This window comes from Anomaloglossus baeobatrachus, chromosome 4 (assembly GCF_048569485.1).
Source record: "Anomaloglossus baeobatrachus isolate aAnoBae1 chromosome 4, aAnoBae1.hap1, whole genome shotgun sequence".
In the NCBI taxonomy this organism is placed as follows: domain Eukaryota; kingdom Metazoa; phylum Chordata; class Amphibia; order Anura; family Aromobatidae; genus Anomaloglossus; species Anomaloglossus baeobatrachus.
The window spans coordinates 297,773,486-297,783,322 of record NC_134356.1 but is presented as its reverse complement, the minus strand read 5'-3'; positions in this window follow the sequence as shown (position 1 = coordinate 297,783,322).

The following is a 9,837-nucleotide window of genomic DNA, read 5'->3' as shown; positions in this document are numbered from 1 at the left end:
CCCGCCCACCGACACCCAACCCAACCACCCTGGAGGAAGAGACACATGGCGATCCTGGTAACCATTTTTTTAATTAATACCTTTCCTATATTTTTACATTTTTCTATTTCTTTTTTGTGTTTTTAATTCATTGCTGTTATTTATGAGATTATAATCTAAAACCTGTGTTCTTGCCACTCTTGTAGGACCATTTTTAATATTGCTGCTATAATTCACCATGGACCTATTTGAAGAAATCTTTATTGCACCTTCCAAACAAATGCATCTGGATCCTTATGCACTGCCACTTTAAGAGGACTTCAGCACAGAATTCATTAAATCCTTTTAAAATAAATGATGTGTAATTAATATTTCTAATTCTAATTGTATTGGTTGGATTGATGTATAACTAATGTCATTTTTGTGCTTTAATCTATATATTAGGTCTGTAATCCACTGACTTAATTTACCGGTAGCTTGATATCTCTGTGTAATGTTCCGTCTCCCCCTGGTCTGCAGTGTGCGTGTGCCTGGTCTGGAGTCTCATTGTGTCATCCTCCCCTTTGGGACCACCACCTCTTCCCATGTAGTATTCAAAGTGTGCTCCAGCATGTAGATTATCGGAATAGTGATGTTGATGATGGCATCATTAACACTAACCATCTTAGTAGCCATTTCAAAACTATGCAGATGGGTGCAGAGGTCCTTAATCTGAGCTCACTCCGCAAGTGGGATTTGCCCTACAACCAGATTGCATTGGCCCAGGTTATGTGTCATGACATACTGCAGTAGGGCTCGTTGCTGCTAGAGATTAGAAATTAATAAATCTTTCAAATATCAGTTCTCTGATCTTTGGAAATCTTCCCAATGTTCTCCGAACGGTATGTCGAACATTTTTGAACCTCAATGGATTCAATGGGAGTCAAAACCTAAGGGATAGAAAACACCTTTAGGGGAGGCAAAAAACAGCAAAAATATGTTTTACAGTGCAACCCCATTGTTTTGACACAGCCATTAGCTTCAAAGACTATTGAATTAAGAAATATTTAGGTGGATGAGAGACAGGTGTAGGGCTGTTGTTCCCGCACCTCTGCCAGTACAGACAAGACATAATTTGGAGACCCATCTTGGAGTCTTGATATTTAAAAACATTTCATGCAGACAGTAGGACAGTGGCATTAATTGCCCACCCCATTTCCCCATAGTGTCTTTGCACAGAAGTGAGGTATGGTCCATGCAACACACAGGATGTGGCATGACATTTCCATTTTAAAAATCAAGAGGTGCATGAGTGACAGGATTAGACCTCTTGCTCTCACACCACTGCCAGTACAGACAAGACACAACTTGGAGACCCATCTTGGAATCTTGATATTTAAAAACATTTCAGGCAGACAGCAGGACAGTGGCATCAAATGCCCCTTCCCCTCATTATTTCTGCATTGTGCTTTACATAGCAGGGAGGTACAGTCTAACGGCAGCTAACTAATCACAGCTATTATTAACCCCTTATATTACCCTGATTGAAACTGCACCAGGGAAATCGGGATGAGCCGGGTAAAGCCTGGAATTGTCGCAGCTAATGCATGTGACAACTCTGGAAAGTTGTATGCTGGTATTTTTTAGGCTGGTGGGGGCAATCTCCATTGCACCTCCCATCCTGATAATACCAGCCCCCACCCGTCTGCTTTACTGTGACTGCATATCAAAAATGACGAGGGCCCTATGTCTTTTTTTCCCCCTCTATTATGATATTCAGCCATGGTAAAGCTCCCGATTGGAAGCTGCAGCCTGCTGCTGTAGTTTTACTCTCGCTGGCTATCAAAATATGGCAGGAGCCAAAAACAATTCTTTTAAAAAATGTGTATTTATTTCTTTTTACACTACTATGCAACAAACTGACTGCAACTAATCACAGATTTGGACACACGGTGGGGGTCGGGTATAGCATTCTGAAACCGATCACAGACACTGGCACAGAGGGTGTGGGGGAAACAGTGAATACTCATGAACCTTAATTTGCTGGCTTAGAAGAGAGTCTAGTTGCAGTGTGATCCTCTGGGAAACACCAGAAAACACATATGTATAACTATCCTTACTACCATTTAACTTCCACCACAGCCCCCTTGAGTTTACTGCAGTCATTTTACAGCCATAGTACAGCCTCGAACATCTTCTCCCCATTTACTTGTATTGGGTTCATTGTTCGTGGTTAAGTTCAGCGTCAAGTTTGTTTGTTTTTTTCTGTGCTGTTTCGGCTATTCAAATTTGCATGGGTCCACTTATCACTAGTTGCTGCTGCCATAGTTGCTACAGCATGTGCAGAGTGAAATTTTACTATGTCAGTACATCGCATTTCAACTAGTTAACCAGTAGGCCGAAAGACCTCTGTAGTGTTGCAAGTTGATGATCAAGGGGTGCGAACAGTGGAAGTGAGCACACAGCAACTGTGCCTGCTGCAGCAGAGCATCCAGGCCAGGCCCCGGTGGAGGGCCACCACCAGGTTTACACCGTTATCGCACACAGCCTATCCTGACTCCAGTTTCAAATTTGGCTCAAGTCTTGCCCATTCGAATTCGTGTTTGGATGACCGACCACTTTTCTCAAAAATCAGCAAAGATTGGCTTTGTTCAATTACTGTTTATGGTTGCACTAATGCTTTTTGTCTACATTATTATCACTTTGGCTAGGATAGTGGTTCCATATGAAGAGCGGAGGGACGTGTTTGATGAGGGGAGGGGGTAGGGAGAGGTCAGAGGAGCGGAGGACCGTTTGTTTTTTTTTTAACTTAACTTTATGTGTGGATGTTCCGCCAGCCAATCAAAGCGCAGAAAACATCCATATGTATGTGTGTTATTGGCTGCCTAAGTCACATGTCCCTCTGCATATAAAATGCGGACTTGTGTGTCAGCGCCATTTTGTGATTGCTACAGTTTAGGGACGGTGCTACTGCTTCTGCTAGACAGATAGTTAGCTTAACTAGTGGGTTTAATTTTAGCTAGTTCAGATTGATGGGATGGTGATAGTGTAAATTAGGGAAGTGCAGGGGCATGCTTTGAAGGGAAAGTTGTGTGCCATAAATCGGCTTTTCATCAGTGATTGAAAATTATATTGGCCAGCCCCAAATTGCCATTTCATCATCTAAATAGGGATTGCTAGAGGGTCCAGGCACAAATTGCAATTTCATCGCCTAAATAGAGATTGCAAAATCTGTGGTCTATTCAAAAATTGCCATTTCTTCATCTAAATACGGATTGCAAAATCTGTGTTCCAAGCAAAAATGGCTATTTCACTATCTAAACAAAGATTGCAAAATGTAAGGTCCAGGGAAAATTTTCCATTTAATCATCTAAACAGAGATTTAAAAATCTGTGGTCCAGGCAAAAGTTGCCATTTCATCATCTAAATAGAGATTGCAAAATCTGTGGTTCAGGCAAAAATTGCCATCTCATCATTTAAATAGAGATTGCAAAATCTGTGATCTAGCCAAAAATTGCCATTTCATCATCTAAGTAGAGATTGCAAAATATATTGCTCAGCCACAAATTGCCATTTCATAATCTAAATAGTCAATGCTAATTTAGTGACAGAACATTGACAGGTGTGGGCCTAGGGTTGTGAAACAACTGGTTAAAAGAGGGGAAGGTCATCAAACATGAGCGGGAAATATTGTTTCTGCCTGCATCACAACTCTCCAACTGGCCAATGGACTGTGGGGAACCACAGAAGAGCGTGTTTGCAAAGCCTCTCACCCATTCTATTTCATGGGCCTCAGAGGTTTGCTCCAAAGATTTCCAGACTCAAGAGGAGGAAAGCCTGTGCAATGACGCCCAACATTTTTGTGAGATTTATCTGGGGTCAGACAAAATAGGGTTCAAGCTGAAACCAGACCCTTGTCACCAGTTGTTGATCCCCACGGTGGAGGTGATGATGATGAGACTCAGATACCTGAAGCGTACGCGTACTGTACTGTGCTGTCAGGACAAGAAGAGGAGGAGGATGACTATCAGGGCAAAGAGTGGGACAATATATAGGATGACGATGAGTTTGTAAATTCCACTTGATGTGAACCCAGAGGCATGCAGGTGAGTAGCTCAGCAGAGGAGGTGGCGTAGGAGGAGGAAAATGATCAGGTTACGTTGCCACTTCCTGCAAAACACATCGTGATGTAACCACAAAAAGCACTGCATCCTCAGCCACAACTCTAACTGTGGCCAGCAGCAGTTGCAGGTCTGAGGTTCACACGGGCACCAAGGGTTCCCTAACTTAGCCTTTTTTCAGACCTCAAAGGATGACCAAACTTACGCTATCTTCCAACTTTCTAAAAAATGACTCAGTAGAGGCAGAAATTCCAATAATTTGACTACTACTGCAGGAACTGGAACATGCACAACCAACATGTGTTATTCTGGGAATCTTACTGAAAACCTTCTAAATCTTACTAAAATGAGGCTTAGCAGGCCTCGCAAACCACTGCCCACCCCATTATCCTCTGCTTCTTCCTCCTCCTTCACCATGGCAAGTGTTCTCACACAGGTCTCTGGCCTCAGAAACTCCTCTTGTTTTCCTGCTACAGTCAGGGTGAGTGAAAGCCTGTCAGCTGTTACTGAAGTGGATTTGCTTGATGTTATTGAACTATCTCAGACACCAAGCATACCACATCTTTCTCAATCCACCATAACATCATCTACATCTCCCTCACAGTACACCAGTTTGTTGTGTACACCCTACTCCACCCTCTCTCAGCATAGTAGCCAGCCCTTGATCCCATAAGTGTAATCATGTAAAAGATTATTTAGTCCTACACATGCCAGAACTAAGAGTTTTAGCTGATTTCGAAATATTGATAGCCGTGGCAGTCCCCCAGTTCCAGTTGTCCAGTTGAAATTACTTTTCTAATAAGGCTGCCCCTGCACAACATCAGCATGTTGCAGACAACATCACCCATTCCTTGAAACACTCTGTATCTGACAGCGTGCATTTCACCACTGACAAGTGGATAAGCATGCATGGCTAGGGGGGTTACATTTCCCTGACTGGGCCGTGAGTAACACTGGTTTCTCTGTGGGAAGGCGGGGAAGGGGCAGATCCACAATTTAAGCAATCCCCAAGGATTGCGGGACAAACCTCTGTATCTACCACTTCCTCCACTGCTTCTGCCTTCTCCACCTCCTTTAGGGCCTCCACTTGCACCCTCAACCTTTCCTGTAATGTAACACATGTTCCAACAATGCAGAGGGTATCCCCTCACCTCTATACAGCACAGCCAGGACTCACCTTAATCAGGCACTGTTGAAATTAAAATGCATTGGAGAATGCAGTCAAACAGCTAAAGAGTTGTGGACAACTATCCAGGTTGAGTTTCCACAATGGCTGTCTCCACTGAACCTAGAGCCATAGAAGGCCGTGTGCGGTAACTCTAACAGTGTGAACTAGAGATGAGCGAAACGGTCCCGGTTCGGCTCGAGGTCGGTTCGCCGAACGGATGTCCCGTTCGAGTTCGGTTCGTCGAACGTTCGATGAACCGAACTCGAACCGCATAGGAAACAATGGCAGGCATTCACAAACACATAAAAACACCCAGAAAACACCTTCAAAGGTGTCCAAAAGGTGACAAACAACTCACAACACAACACAAACACATGGGAAAGTGACAAGGACATATACTCATGCGAAAACAAAAGAGCAGGACAAGGAAAAAGAGGAGGACACACAGATATATGAGTATATGCAAGGAAACGTCGATGCCATTACTGTGCAACTTGAGCCCTGCTCATTTTAGGCCTCCAATCTGGATAAATTGCCTGAGCTTGCCACGTACGCCTTGGAGATCTTGTCGTGTCCTGCAGTCTACGTTCTCTCGGAACCTGTCTTCAGTGCTGCTGGGGGTCTGCTGGCAGATAAGCACACGTGTCTGTCCACTGACAATGTGGACATGGCTCTCAGAGGACTTTTCTTCCCCTGGGTCATCCAGGGGAGGCGAAAGGCACACGTATTTTTAAGAGTGCTTCATGCAAAGCATCTTTGTAAGCTTGAAAATGGGGGTCAACTGATGCCAGTCAAGTGGGGTGTGTGTGGCCCAGTTAGTGGAAACGAGGGAGACTGTGGTTGGAGTCCCCTCACTTTTGAAAAAAGAACCAAGATGAACAAGCATTGGCTCTCAGAGGACTTTTCTTCCCCTGGGTCATCCGGGGGAGGTGAAAGGCACGCGTATTTTTGAGAGTGCTTCATGCAAAGCATCTTTGTAAGCTTGAAAATGGGGGTCAACTGATGCCAGTCAAGTGGGGTGTGTGTGGCCCAGTTAGTGGAAACGAGGAAGACTGTGGTTGGAGTCCCCTCGCTTTTGAAAAAAGAACCAAGATGAACAAGTCATGGCTCTCAGAGGACTTTTCTTCCCCTGGGTCATCCAGGGGAGGCGAAAGGCACGCGTATTTTTGAGAGTGCTTCATGCAAAGCATCTTTGTAAGCTTGAAAATGGGGGTCAACTGATGCCAGTCAAGTGGGGTGTGTGTGGCCCAGTTAGTGAAAACGAGGGAGACTGTGGTTGGAGTCCCCTCGCTTTTGAAAAAAGAACCAAGATGAACAAGTCATGGCTCTCAGAGGATTTTTCTTCCCCTGGGTCATCCGGGGGAGGCGAAAGGCACGTGTATTTTTGAGAGTGCTTCATGCAAAGCATCTTTGTAAGCTTGAAAATGGGGGTCAACTGATGCCAGTCAAGTGGGGTGTGTGTGGCCCAGTTAGTGGAAACGAGGGAGACTGTGGTTGGAGTCCCCTCGCTTTTGAAAAAAGAACCAAGATGAACAAGTCATGGCTCTCGGAGGACTTTTCTTCCCCTGGGTCATCCGGGGGAGGCGAAAGGCACGCGTATTTTTGAGAGTGCTTCATGCAAAGCATCTTTGTAAGCTTGAAAATGGGGGTCAACTGATGCCAGTCAAGTGGGGTGTGTGTGGCCCAGTTAGTGGAAACGAGGGAGACTGTGGTTGGAGTCCCCTCGCTGTGTTTTACATGCTTTTAGAAGGGCATGACATGGCTTAGAGGTTGACTTTCAGCATCTGGAAACTGTTGGCTACCAAAATGCTGCCTTTCCAACCTTTTTAACCGAGGATTTACAAGACCTTATGCCCATCGGAGTGCCCCAAGAGCCGATGCCCAGGCGCCACTCCTTCTCCAACAAAGGCGTGCACGCGCTACACCAGCATGTCGCACTAAACATCACTGATTCCTTGAGAAACTCTGTGTGACAGGGTGCATTTCACCACAGATAATTGGCCCAGTAAGCATGGACAGGGGCGTTACATGTCGCTGACTAGGCAATGGGTTACTGTGGGGAGAGATGGAGAAGGGTCTGCTGTACAAGTCTTGCCGCCCCCACGAGTTGTGTCAATCCTTCTTCTGTATGTAGAAGTTAATACACTGCTTCTGCCTCTTCAACCTCGTGTGGGTCCTCCACCTTGGTCCAAACCCTGTGTGGTCAGGCCACCCTTCCTTGTAACTGCGCACAAGGAATACCACACACCTCCTTACTATGCTGGCAGCAGAGCTCAATGCCATCAGGCGGTCAAAGGTTTACTTTGAAATGTATGGGAAATGTGAGTCACACCGCTGAGAAGTTGTGGACGGTTAGCTCTGGAGACCGAGTTTCATCAATGGTTGTCTCCACTCAACCAGCAGCCAGGGAAGGCCGGGTGCGACAATGATGCAAACATGGGTGCGGCCCTTCGCTGTGACAATGTGACACACGTGCCTTGTGTGGCTCACGGGTTGAACCTGGTTGTCCAGCAATTTTTAAAGCACTATCCTGGCCCACATGGCCTTCTGCAGAGAGCACGGTGTAACGCCTTCCTTGATCCACACACTCAGATGGGCTGTAAATGATAGGCTAGAGGGAAGCCACTCACCAATCAGGACCCCTAGAACCCTGAAACCCTTTAACCCCTATACAGGGATTAGGAATTACACAGGGCCCAAGGTGATCAATACCTGTAGAAGGCTGCAGTTCCAGAGAATAGTAGTCAGGCAGGGTCAAAACATTAATTGAGGAACAGGAAAAGAATGGGACGGCCAGGACTTAATCAGAAAACAAACAGAGGTGAAATGCGGATCGGCCAACAAGGTACATAAACAGCAAGCAGGAAAAGTAGTCAGGTAACAAGCACACAAAATCATAAAACTGAACTGGGGGTAAAAGTAACCAGAGGTTCATAGCTATGTCTGGCAGTGGTCTGCAGACAGGATGGGCATAAAAAAGGGTGTGGTGTCTTCCCATTGGTTGTAGCTGAATGATGGTACTTCATCTGTGAGATACCCACCAGCTACATTCAGCCAGAGATTCTGCATCTGTCAAGGTAAGGCAGCCCAGTGGGTGAGCATAACCTGCATCCACCTGCACCGCTGGCATCGACTCCTCTCCCATCATCAGCACTATGCATGAAAGGAACACGTTGTCACCTGACGACCAGAGTACAAATTGCCGGAGCGGACTCCGTTGGTGACTTAACAGCCGTGTGCGGCAATGATGCAAACCTGGCTGCGGGCCATCGTCAGGGCAATGTGACACACGTGCCTTGTATGGCTCACGTGTTGAACCTAATTCTCCAGCAATTTTTAAAACACCATCCCGGCCTACATGGCCTTGTGCAGCGGGAACGCTCGCTATGTGCTCACTTCCATCGTGCGCACACAGCAGCTCAACAACTTTCGTCACTACAGAAGTCTTTAGGTCTGGTGGTTAAACGCCTGAAATGCGATGTGCCGACACGCAGGAATTTGAATCTGCACATGTTGCAGCATTTGTGGCAGCACCGCCGAACTCTGCTGCAATACGTTATGACATATAGCCTGGGATAACTTGATCCAGAGGTGGTGCAGATCACGCTGCTGGAGTGGTGTCAGATCAAGGACCTATGCACCCTTCTACACAGTTTACAAATGTCGACGAAGATGTTTAGGACTGGCGATGCCATTCTCAGCGTGACAATTCTGGTCATCTACATGATGGAGCACACTGTAATTATTATTCGGAGTCAGGTGTTGGGACAAGAGGAAGGGGAGGAAGTACAGGAGGAGTCATATGCGGAAGGGATAACAAGATCTACGAGGTCCAGATGGTCAGCGGCACCTAGGCGGCAGTCATGGTGAGGGAGAGGGATTAACAAGGGCGCATAGTATCAGCAAAAAGTGTTGAGGAAGGTGCAGGAGCCCATGAAGAAATGGAGGACGAACTGGCGATGGAAGACTCAGCAGATGAGTGAGAGCTTGCTCACATTTCGGTTGTGCGAGATTGTGGGGAGAGGGCAGAGGAAGGAGGCACGATTCTCACCTCTCTGCCACCAACACACCAAGGACTTGGTCCTCCTGGATGCACAAGACACATGAGCGCCTTCTTGCTGCACTACCTACAACATGACCCTCGGATTGTACGAATTCAAAGTAATCCTGACTACTGGGTTGCCACACTGTTAGATCCCCGGTACAAGACAAAATTTGGCAAAATAATTCCTGCCATAGAAATGGACGCACGTATACAGGAGTATCTGCAGAAGGTGGTACGCAATCTTAGATCTGCTTTTCCACTAAACACCAGTGCTGCACAGAGTGAATCTCAACGCTTTGTCATGGATAGGAGGAAATGGTCTTTTACTTGTCCACATCTGAGGGACCGAGGGCTGGCTGCTGTGCTGAGATGGCGTTGAGTACGGTGTCCCTGCAGAGTTGCACTTTTGGTCATATACCAAAATGAGTTGAAAAAGGACAGATGCTGGTGGAAAGGGGAACAGGTGTGTTGGAAAGGGGAAAAAAGTTTTTGTCCGTGGATTTGGTGGTTAAGCAACAGTAACATTTGCTGAAGAAACACCATCT